Consider the following 11,312-nt stretch of genomic DNA (forward strand, 5'->3'; position numbering starts at 1 on the left):
CTGTCATATCTTCCATTTTGTTTCTAATTGAGCTTATTTTGATCTTCTCTCTTCTTTTCTTGGTTAATCTCGTTAATGGTCTATTGGTTTTGTTTATCTTTTCAAAAGACCAGATTTTTGTTTCATTTATCTTTCATATTGTTTTTTGTTTGTTTGTTTCAATTTCATTTAGTTCTGCTCTGATCCTTGTTATTTCTTTTTTCTGCTGGGTTTGAGATTGGTTTGGTCTTGTTTCTATAGTTCCTTCAGCTGTGAGCTTAGATTGCCTATTTGTACTCTATTCAACTTTTTGATGTAGGCATTTAATACTATGAACTTTCCTCTTAGCCCCTCTTCTGCTGTATCCCAGAGGTTTTCATAGGTGTGTCACTATTGTCATTCAGTTCAGAGAATTTCAAATTTCCATCTTGATTTCATTGTTGACCCAAAGAACATTCAGGAGCACATTATATAATTTCCATGTATATGTATAGTTTTGAGGGCTCCTTTTGGAGTTAATTTCCAATTTTATTCCACTGTGGTCTGAGAAAATACTTAATATAACTTCGATTTTCTTAAATTTATTGAGACTTGTTCTGTGGCCTATCGTATGGTCTACCTAGGAGAATGTTCCATGTTCTGATGAAAATAATGTATATTCTACAGATATTGGGTAGAATGTTCTGTAAATATCAGTTAAGTCCATTTGTTCTAGGGTATAGTTTAAGTCTATTGTTTCTTTGTTGACTTTCAATCTTGATGGCTGTCTAGTGCTGTCAGTGGAGTATTGAAGTCCGCCACTATTATCATGTTGCTATCAATCTCATTTCTTAAGCTTAGTAGTAATTGTTTTATAAATTTGAGACCTCCAGTGTTAGATGCATATATACCTAGGATTGTGATATTTTCCTGTTGGACTAATACTTCTGTCATTATATAATGTCCCTCTTTGTCTTTTTAATTGTTGTTGCTTTAAAGTCTGTTTTGTCTGGTATAAGAATAGCTATTCTTGGCGGGGCACAGTGGCTCATGCCTGTAATCCCAGCACTTTGGGAGGCCGAGGCGGGTGGATCACGAGGTGATGAGATCAAGACCATCCTGGCTAACACAGTGAAACCCCATCTCTACTAAAAATACAAAAAAAAAATTAACCAGGTGTGGTGGCGGGCACCTGTAGTCCCAGCTACTTGGGAGGCTGAGGCAGGAGAATGCCATGATCCCAGGAGGCGGAGCATGCAGTGAGCCAAGATTGTGCCACTGCACTCCAGCCTGAGTGACAGAGTGAGACTCTGTCTCAAAAAAAAAAAAAAGAGAATAGCTATTCCTCCTAACTTTTGGTTTCCATTTGCATGGAATATCTTTTTCTATACCTTTACCTTAAGTTTATGTGTGTCACTAAGTGTTAGGTGAGTCTCTTGAAGACAGCAGATAGTTGGTTAGTGGATTTTTTTTTTTTCTTTTTCTTTTTGAAACAGAGTATTGCCCTGTTGTCCAGGCTGGAGTGCAATGGCATGATCTCAGCTCACTGCAACCTCTGCCTTCCAGGTTCAAGCAATTCTCCTGTGCCACCATGCCAGCCTATTTTTTGTATTTTTAGTAGAGTTGGGGTTTCACCATATTGAGCAGGCTGCTTTTGACCTCCTGACCTCAACTGAGCCACCCACCTCGGCCTCACAAAGTGCTGGGATTACAGGTGTGAGCCCCCACACTTGGCCTGGTTGGTGGATTTTTTTTTTTTTTTTGAGACACAGCCTTGCTCTGTCACCTAGGCTGGAGTGCAGTGGCATGATCTTGGCTCACTGCAACCTCAACCTCCCAGGTTCAAGCAATACTCCCTGCCTTAGCCTCCCAAGTAGCTAGGATTACAGACACCCACCACCACACCTGGCTAATTTTTGTAATTTTAGTAGAGACGGGCTTTCGCCATGTTGACCAGGTTGGTCTCAAACTCCTGACCTCAGGTGATCCACCCACCTTGGCCTCCCAAAGTGCTGGGATTATAGGCAGGAGCCACTATGCTTGGCCTCTGGAGTGCAATGGTACAATCTCGGCTCACTGCAACCTCCATCTCCTGAGTTCAAGCAATTCTCCTGCCTCAGCCTCCTGAGTAGCTGGGACTACAGGCACATGCCACCACGCCCAACTAATTTTTGTATTTTTAGTAGAGATGGGGTTTCACTATGTTGGCCAGGATGGTCTCAATCTCTTGACCACGTGATCTGCCCACCTTGGTCTCCCAATGTGCTGGGACTACAGGCGTGAGCTGCCATGCCTGGCCTGGTATCTTTTAAGTGAAGCATTTAGGCCATTTATATACAACATTTGTATTGAGATGTAAGGTACTGTTCTATTCATCATGCTAATTGTTGCCTGAATACCTTGTTTTTTTTATTGTGTTATTGTTTTATAGGTCCTGCGAGATTTATGCTTTAAGGAGGTTTATTTTGGTGTATTTCGAGGTTATGTTTCAAGATTTAGAACGTCTTTTAGCATTTCTTGTAGTGCTGGCTTGGTAGTGGCGAATTCTGTCAGCATTTGTTTGTCTGAAAAAAATCATATCTCCTTCATTTATGCAGCTTAGTTTCGTTGGATACAAAATTCTTGGCTGGTAAGTATTTTGTTTGAGGAGGCCAAAGATAGGACCACAATCTCTTCTGGCTTGCAGGGTTTCTGCTGAGAAATCTGTTGTTAATCTGATAGGTTTTCCTTTATAGGTTATCAGATGCTTTTGTCTCACAGCTCTTAAGAGTCTTTCCTTCCTCTTGACTTTAGATAACCTGATGACTATGCGCCTAGGTGATGGTCTTTTTGCACTGAATTTCTCGGATGTTCTTTGAGCTTCTTGTATTTGGATGTCTAGATCTCTAGTGAGACCAGGCAATTTTCCTCAATTATTTCCTCAAATAAGTTTTCCAAACTTTTAGATTTATTTTCTTTCCCAGCAACACCAGTTATTCTTATGTTTGGTCATTTAACGTAATCTCAAATTTCTTGGAGGCTCTGTTCTTTTTTTTTTTTGAAACAGAGTTTCGCTCTTGTCGCTCTTGATCCCTTGATGTGGTGCACTCCCTCTTTCCCTAGGGATGGGGTCCTGCGAGCCAGACTGCAGTGATTGTTATTGCTCTTCTGGGTCTAGCCACTCAGCTCCAGGCTCCAGGCTGGTGCTGGGGAAGGTCTGCAAAGAGTCCTGTAATGTGATCTATCTCTAGTTCCCTGAGCCATGGCTACCAGCACCTGCTCCAGTGGAGATGAAAGGGGAGTGGATGGCCAGGCGTGGTGGCACATGCCTGTAATCCCTGCACTTTGGGAGGCTGAGGTGGGCAGATCACGAGGTCAGGAGTTCAAGACCAGCCTGACCAACATGGTGAAACCCCGTCTCTACTAAAAATAAAAAAATTAGCCGGGCATTGTGGCGTGTGCCTGTACTCCCAGCTACTCAGGAGGCTGAGGCAGGAGAACCACTTGAACCTGGGAGGCGGAGGTTGCAGTAAGCCGAGATTGCACCACTGCACTCCAGCCTGGGTGACAGAGTGAGACTCTGTCTCAAAAAAAAAAAAAAGAAAGAAAGAAGAGTGAAGTGGACTCTGCGAGTCCTTGGTTGTAGTTTTGTTTAGAGTGCTGGTTTTCTTGAATGGTGATTATACTAGCAGTGAAGTTGTCACTGTCAGGACCTCTGGTTAGCCAGGGTATTGCAGGCAGTGGAATTAGCAGTTGTTTTCTCCTTTAGAGCAGGGTTGTTCTGTTATGTGCTACTGTGATGGCTTGAGTTGATGGCCTCCAACCAGGAGGTGGCACTTTTAAGAGAGCACCACCTTTGATAGTAGAAGGGAGATATAGCCTAGTTCTACATTGGCCAGGATAAGTTCTCAGGTTTCTCAGGTGATGGGTGGGGCCATTGAGCTCCCAAGAGTTTATGTCTTTTGTCTTTGGCTACCAGGGTGGGTAGACAAAAACCATCAGGTGGGGGCAGGGTTGGGTGAGTCTGAGATCAGACTCCCCATGGGTGGGGCTTGCTATGGCCACTGTTGGGGATAGGGGAGTGGTTCTCAGGCCAATGGAGTTATGTTCCCAGGGGATTATGGCTGCCTCTGCTGCATCATACAGGTTGCCAGGTAAGTGGGGGAAAGCCAGCAGTGACTGGCCTTACCTAGCTCCCATGCAGCCAGCAGGGCCAGTCTCACTTCCACCATGCTCCCACCGACTGCACTGAGTTTATATCCAAGCAGCCTGCATGCAGGGGTGAGATCTTGCCCCGGGGTACAAGCCTCCCTATTGAGAAAGCAAATAGGGCTCTCAGGCCTCACCCCTCCCCACCTGCCTGCACTGTAAGCTGTGGCTTCTGCGCTTGTATTGGCACTTCCCCATTTGCCCCACCTGATTCTGTTCAGAAAAATTAGTGCTCAGTCCAAATTATTACAAAGTTCAGCTAGGAGCTTTCTTCTCTCTGTGGCTCCTCCCCAATTCCACTGGCTGTCTTCACTTCCCCAAAGACCTCTGTGAGATAAAGCCAGGAATGGCTTCACTGGGCTTGAGCTGGAGACTGGGAGTGCCTACAGGGCTCTTCCCAGTGCTTCTTCTGCTTTTATATTTCACTCAGCTCCCTAAATCTGTTTCAGCTGTAGGTAAGGTTAAATCCTTCTCCTTTGACCTGGATTTTCAGTTTCCCCAGTGAAGATGTGTGTTTGGAGGCTTTCTTTTCCTCCTCTCACACTTTGGGAACTCACAGTTTTTTGGCTGTCTTGTGGTGTTTGCAATGGCAAGCCACTTCTTTCAAAGGGTCTTTGAATTCTTTTGGTTTTCCTGGTATGTTCCTGCAGTGGTTCTTGGAGCACAAGTTTACAATGTGAGTCTCCAGACACTGTTCTGTCTGTCCACGCAGGAGCTGCATGTTAGTCCTGTCTCCTATCCACCATTTTTCAGTAGTTCTAATTTAAGTCTTCTCTTTTTTATTTTTGAGACGGAGTCTTGCTCTGTTGCCAGGCTGGATGTAGTGGCATGATCTTGGCTCACTGCAACCTCCACCTCCTGGGTTCAAGCGATTCTCCTGCCTCGGCCTCCCAAGTAGCTGGGACTACAGGTGTGCATCACCATGCCAAGCTAGTTTTTGTATTTTTATTAGAGATGGGGTTTCACCATGTTGGCCCAGTTGGTCCTGATCTCCTAACCTCTGGTGATCTGCCCACCTTGGCCTCCCAATGTGCTGGGATTACAGGCGTGAGCTACTGTGTCTGGCCCTAAGTCTCCTCTTAAGCTCTGAGCACTGGATCTCCAAAGAGAGAATTATGAGGCTAGATGATGCTTTTACAGTGCAACTTTTTTTTTTTACAAAGACATTTCTCTAAGTGTCTAAACTACATTCTTCCTTATTTTAAACATCAAACAGTAGCCTCTGTTGTAATAACTATTTTAGTTGGAAAAAAATCAGATAACACAATATAGAAGCAAGCAGTTTAAGATCTGAGAGAAAACACATTTGTTTACATTCTTGGGGTTCCATAGGGAAAAAGAGGTTTCTTCCTTAAAAGGAGTTTGGTACCTTCTCTGTTTACTTTAAGGAATCCCAGGATGTTAGACACTATTTTTCTAAAAAAAACTTTCTCAGTAAGAACATGGTCATAGGAGAAAAAATGAAAAACAAAACAAAACAAAAAGGCCTTTTAAATACACACACACACACACACGATTCTATAGCTTTTACTTCAGAACTCTAGCCATGAGATATTAATACAAATTCACAGGCTTGCAAAAAGCAAACACACAAAGAAACAAACAAAAAATGGTTGGCTCCAAACAGTGGTTTTTATCTCAGTAGAAAACAGTAGGCCAGGCATAGTGGCTCATGCCTGTAATCCCAGCACCTTGGGAAGCTGAGGTGGGAGGACTGCTTGAGCCTCAGAGTTTAAGACCAGCCTGGGTGACATTGTGAGACCCTATATCAAAATAAATTATTTTTAAATTTTTTTTAAAAAGAAAAAAAACAGTAGATTTAAAGAAGGCAGAAAAGAAAATAGAGAAAAAGAGAACTTAGAAAGCCTATAATTACATTTCGAACTTTGGGCTCTTTTCCCTTGATGTAAATGTGCAGAAAGACCATAATATGTTGATTTTATACAAACACTTGCAAGGAGCGGCACCATAAAACCAACAGAGCGCCTGAAAGCTGTCATTCGCCTTGTTTTTTCCTCATTCTTAGATTATTTGTTTCCCACTTTTTTTTTTCTTGAAAAGGAGGAGCTGAGCTGTGGTCTAGAGTTCAGTGTGGTGGGTTAAGTGTGCTGGTTGTGGGTTGGACTCCACAGTGTCACCACAGGGTTGTTGACACCCTCTTACATGTCTCAGTTTCTCTCTCCAGAGGTCTAAGCACCTCTGGGAGGGCTCAAAGCACGGAGTGACCAGGTCCTATATGCACTTCCGGGACAAGCCCTTTTTAAACTAATTTTGTTGGGGGTTCCCTGAAGGTCGCTGCATGTCACAGGGGTCAACCCCACAGACATTCCCATGTGGCCCCCTGTCACCCAGGGGTGCTTTTTGGCTGGAAGGAACAAAATGGCCTTTCTCTTCAGAGCTGAGGACACTCAGTCTCTTATTTACCCATGAAAACAACATTTCAGTTCCCAAGGCAAATATGCACAGGCAAGCCAAATCAAGATTACTTTTGGAAGAAAAAGTAATGGAGAAGGCCCGTTAGAATGTACCTCTGAACTAGAAGATCCCAAACAGGCCGGGCGTGGTGGCTCATGCCTGTAATCCCAGCACTTTGGGAGGCCGAGGTGGGCAGATCTTGAGGTCAAGAAATAGAGACCGTCCTGGCCAAGATGGTGAAACCCCGTCTCTACTAAAACTACAAAAATTAGCTGGGCGTGGTGGTGCGTGCCTGTAGTCCCACCTACCCAAGAGGCTGAGGTAGGAGAATGGCATGAACTCGGGAGGAGGCGGAGCTTGCAGTGAGCCGAGATCGTGCCACTGCACTCCAGCCTGGGCGACAGAGTGAGACTCCGTCTCAAAAAAAAAAAAAAAAAAAATCCTAAACAATAACTTCCTCGGAGAAAAAAGTCGGCTCAGAATAAATTAAGGACCGTCAACCAAAGGGAGGTCCAGGGCTCAGGAGGACTCGTCAGCTCCACTGGTTGGAGAAGCTGGAAGTCAGGGAGGCTTCAATTGTTCCCTGCTAGTACCTTAGCTCTGAGTTTGGCTAACTCCTTCCGGGTCCTGAGTCTTCTCTGAGGCACCAAATTACTGTCAGCAAAAAGAGTCAACAATAATTATTTAAGGGATTTATTCTGAGCCAAATATGAGTGACCATGGTCTGTGACACAGCCCTCATGAGATCCTGAGAACATGTGCCCTGGCCAAGGAGGAAGTCCATTTAGATGGTTTTGGGGGGCCTTAGAATTGTATTTTTGATTTACAGTGTCACCAGTAGGGTGAAATATGTGTGGCTGTGTTTTGGAGGGTGCTAAATTTTAGGTTGAGAAGAGGAGAAGCAAAGGAAAAACAGGAGAGAGAAAGAAAAAGGAAGTGTGGGAGTAGGAAATGAGGAAGAGGACAAGAGGAAGGGAGAAACCAGGAGAACGAGTGCCAGGAAGAGGAATTGGCAGGCCTCCTTTCCCAGACACCGCAGCAACCACCTCCGGTGATGGGGTGGGGGTAGGGGAAGGATCCTGGGGCAAAGTCCAGCAGCAGGATGAACTGATCACTGGGCAAGCAGTCACTGTAAAACAAGCCTAAGAAGAAATGCAGGCCAACAGATGAGAATGAAGGCAGAAGATAGAGGTGGGTTCCAGAGAGAGAGAGAGAGAGAGAGAGAGACAGATCCCGAACAAGCAGCTGCCTACAATGTAAGAAGGTTTCTGAGGCAGTGTGGGGCCGTGCCCTGAGGGGCACAGTGGGAAACAGTCCTGAAAACCTGGCAGGCTTGCTGCTGAAAGCTCCCGCTCTTTGTTGTTACTTTGGAGAGAATACTCCCACTTGGTACCCTGCTAATCAACAAGCTTACTAAGTTCTGAGTCATCAATTTTCCATTCTTTTTTGGGAAATGATGCTAAAGAGAAATACTGTAACCATTGGACTAATTCTGCTCACCTCTATCATGGCCATACTGGTGATCCCTGTGACCCCAGCCCTTGTGTACGATCTGTCCTGGAAAGTATTATTTAATTTCTGACGCAAATGTGGCAATGCTCTTCCATCAGCAGAGGCTGGCAAAGCTCCCGAGAGTGAGAACGAGGGGTGGTGTTACCATGGTAACGAGATGACCGGCTGAGTGTAGATGGAGCTAAGCATCTTTCTATTGAAGAACAGGAGTAGCTGTTCTTAGCCTCTACTTGCACCTGGGGAGTCACAGCCGATTTACATAAACCCCTCACTTTTCATTAAAAGCAAACACACAAAAGGATTGAGGAAGGCAAATTTTCTCTCTCTTCTTGAGCTGTGACTTCCATCTTTTAAAAAAATAAAAGCAAATTTAAAATAATAAGAGCTAACATCTCCTACTGGGGAGGAAATTAAGAACAAATGTCCGGGAAGCGGGTACTCTTTAACACCATTTAGGTTTTTTGATTTGTTGTTTCTAATTAAGATATCGGTTTCTGCTGAGGGCATGCCTAAGGTAGGTTAGATTTTAAAATACTTGCCAGCCTTTGAAGGATGAGACATATTAGCTAGTAAGCCAGTTTATTAGTGATGTAACATTAAACAGCTTACTTACCCTTCTTAACCTACATTACAATAAATGTACTTCCTCCTAAGGTCAACACTTAAAAGTCAAAACACTCATACTGGATGTTTGTTTACAAACAAATTCCTGATGGCAGTGCTGAGGACCAGAATATGCTGCTCCAAAATATGGTTTTTTGGCATAAGGATTATTTTGAGCTGATTATTTTGAGAAACTGCAGACACAGGAGAAATTCTGAAAACAGAATACTAGAAGTTACTGTTTTGTAAGAGAAATTTATATCTATAAAGGGAATCTCCATTTGTAGGAGTGCCTCCTCTGTACCAGGAAGAGATGGATGACAAAGTCACTAAAATGTGTATAAATGGAGAAGGCACTGGCTGAAATCTGCATAACAAACCTTACCCTTGTTTTTCCTGAGCATCTCCACATAACCAGCCTTCCCAATATCATTCTTTCTTTGTTTCAGCACACGATGGTATTTAAGACTAAATTTAAAGCCATCTCTTTGAGATTTACCAATTTCAACAGATATCTCCTGTGTACACATGTTAATAAACCTGTTTGTTAATCTGTCTTTGGCTATAGATGTCTGTCACTCTGTCCCAACCAAGAACTACAAAGGATGGGGAGAAAATTATTTCCCTTTTGTACAGTAAGATTGACTTTTTTTTTAAATATCCCAATGCTGTAAAAAATTGAATGTATAATATAAGAGTTTTGGCTAAAAGAATGTTTATAAGTAATCACTCACATGAACACTCATACATTGGAGGTGAGAATGAAAAGGGGACAGCCTCTTTGGAAAAGAATTTGGCAGTTAAACACACTTACCATATGTGATAGTTAATTTGATCTAATTTAATTTTTATTTTTTTGAGACAGGGTTGTGCTATCACCCAGGCTAGAATGGAGTGGTGTGAGCATGACTCAGGGCAGCCTCAACCTCCCAGGCTCGAGAGATCCTCCAATCTCAGTCTCCCAAATAACTGGGACTACAGATGCATCCCACCATGTCCACCTAATTAAATTTTTTTTTTTTTTTTGTAGCTATGGAGTCTTACTATGTTGCCTAGGCTGGTCTTGAACTCCTGACCTCAAGCCATCCTCCCCTCTCAGTCTCCCAAAGTGCTGGGATTACAAGTGTGAGCCCACTGTGCCTGGCCCATATGTGATGGTTAATTTTATATGTCAACTTCACTAGGTTATAGTACCCAGTTGTTTGGTCAAACATCAGTATAGATGTTGCTATGAAGATATTTTAAAGATGTGATTAACATTTACAATCAGTAGATTTTGAGTAAAGCTGATGATCTTACCTAATGATGGGTGGGCCTCATCCAATCATTGGAAGACCTTGAGAGCAAAAGCTAAGTTTCCCCAAATAAGAAGCAGTTCTGCCTCAAGTCTGCAACACAGAAAGCTTGCCTGACCTTTCAGGCTCCTGGCCTCCTCAAAACTGCATCAACTCTGTGTTAGTCCATTCTCATGCTGCTAATAAAGACATACCCAAGACTGGACAATTTACAAAGAAAAAGAGGTTTAATGGACTCACAGTTCCCCATGGCTGGGGAGGACTCTCAATCATGGCAGAAGGCAAAAGAGGGACAAAGGCATGTCCCACATAGCAGCAGGTAAAAGAACCTGTGCAAGGGAACTGCCCTTTATAAAACCATCAGATCTTGGCCTAGCATGGTGGCTCATGCCTGTAATCCCAGCACTTTGGGAGGCCAAGGCAGGTGGATCATGAGGTCAGGAGTTCAAGACCAGCCTGGCCAAGGCAGGAGAATCACTTGAACCCGGGAGGCAGAGGTTGCAGTGAGCCGAGATCATGCCACTGCACTCCAGTCTGGGCGACAGAGCAAGACTCTGTCTAAAAAAAAAAAAAGAAACCATCAGTTATTGGGAGACTTATTCACTATCAATAGAACAGCACAGGAAAAACCCATCCCCATGATTCAGTTACCTCCCACTGGGTCCCTCCCATGACACGTGGGTATTATGGAAGCTACAATTCAAGATGAGATTTGGGAACACAGGCAAACCATATCAAACTCTTACCTGAATTTCCAGCCTGCTGGCCTGCCCTATAAATTTTGGACTTGCCAGCCCCTACAACTGTGCAAACCAATCCTTTTTTTTTCTTTTGAGACAGGGTCTCACTTCATCACTGAGGCTGGAGTATAGTGGTGTGATTATGGCTCACTGCAGCCTCAAACTCCTGGGCTCAAGATCCTCCCACCTTAGCATCCTGAGAAGCTGGGACTACCAGCATGCACCATCATGCCCAGCTAACTAAAAAAATTGTTTTGTATAGATGTAGTCTCATTTTGTTGCCCAGGCTGGTCTCAAATTCCTAGTCTCAGGTGATCCTCACTCCTCAGCATTCCAAAGTGCTGGGATTACAGGCGTGTGCAACTGTGCCCAGCCCTTGAACTAATCCTTAAAATAAATCTCTCTTTCTCTCTCTGTAAGTGTGTGTGTGTGAGTGAATACCCACACATATATGTATATGTATGTAATATATAGATACAGATATAGATAGATGTGTAGATATATAGGAGATATATATCTCCTATATATTTATATCACATTGATAATTTTTCTCTGGATAACCCTGAGTGATACACCATACAATCCAGTAATCCCAGCCCTA

The sequence above is a fragment of the Pongo pygmaeus genome, chromosome 13 (genome assembly GCF_028885625.2).
Source record: "Pongo pygmaeus isolate AG05252 chromosome 13, NHGRI_mPonPyg2-v2.0_pri, whole genome shotgun sequence".
In the NCBI taxonomy this organism is placed as follows: domain Eukaryota; kingdom Metazoa; phylum Chordata; class Mammalia; order Primates; family Hominidae; genus Pongo; species Pongo pygmaeus.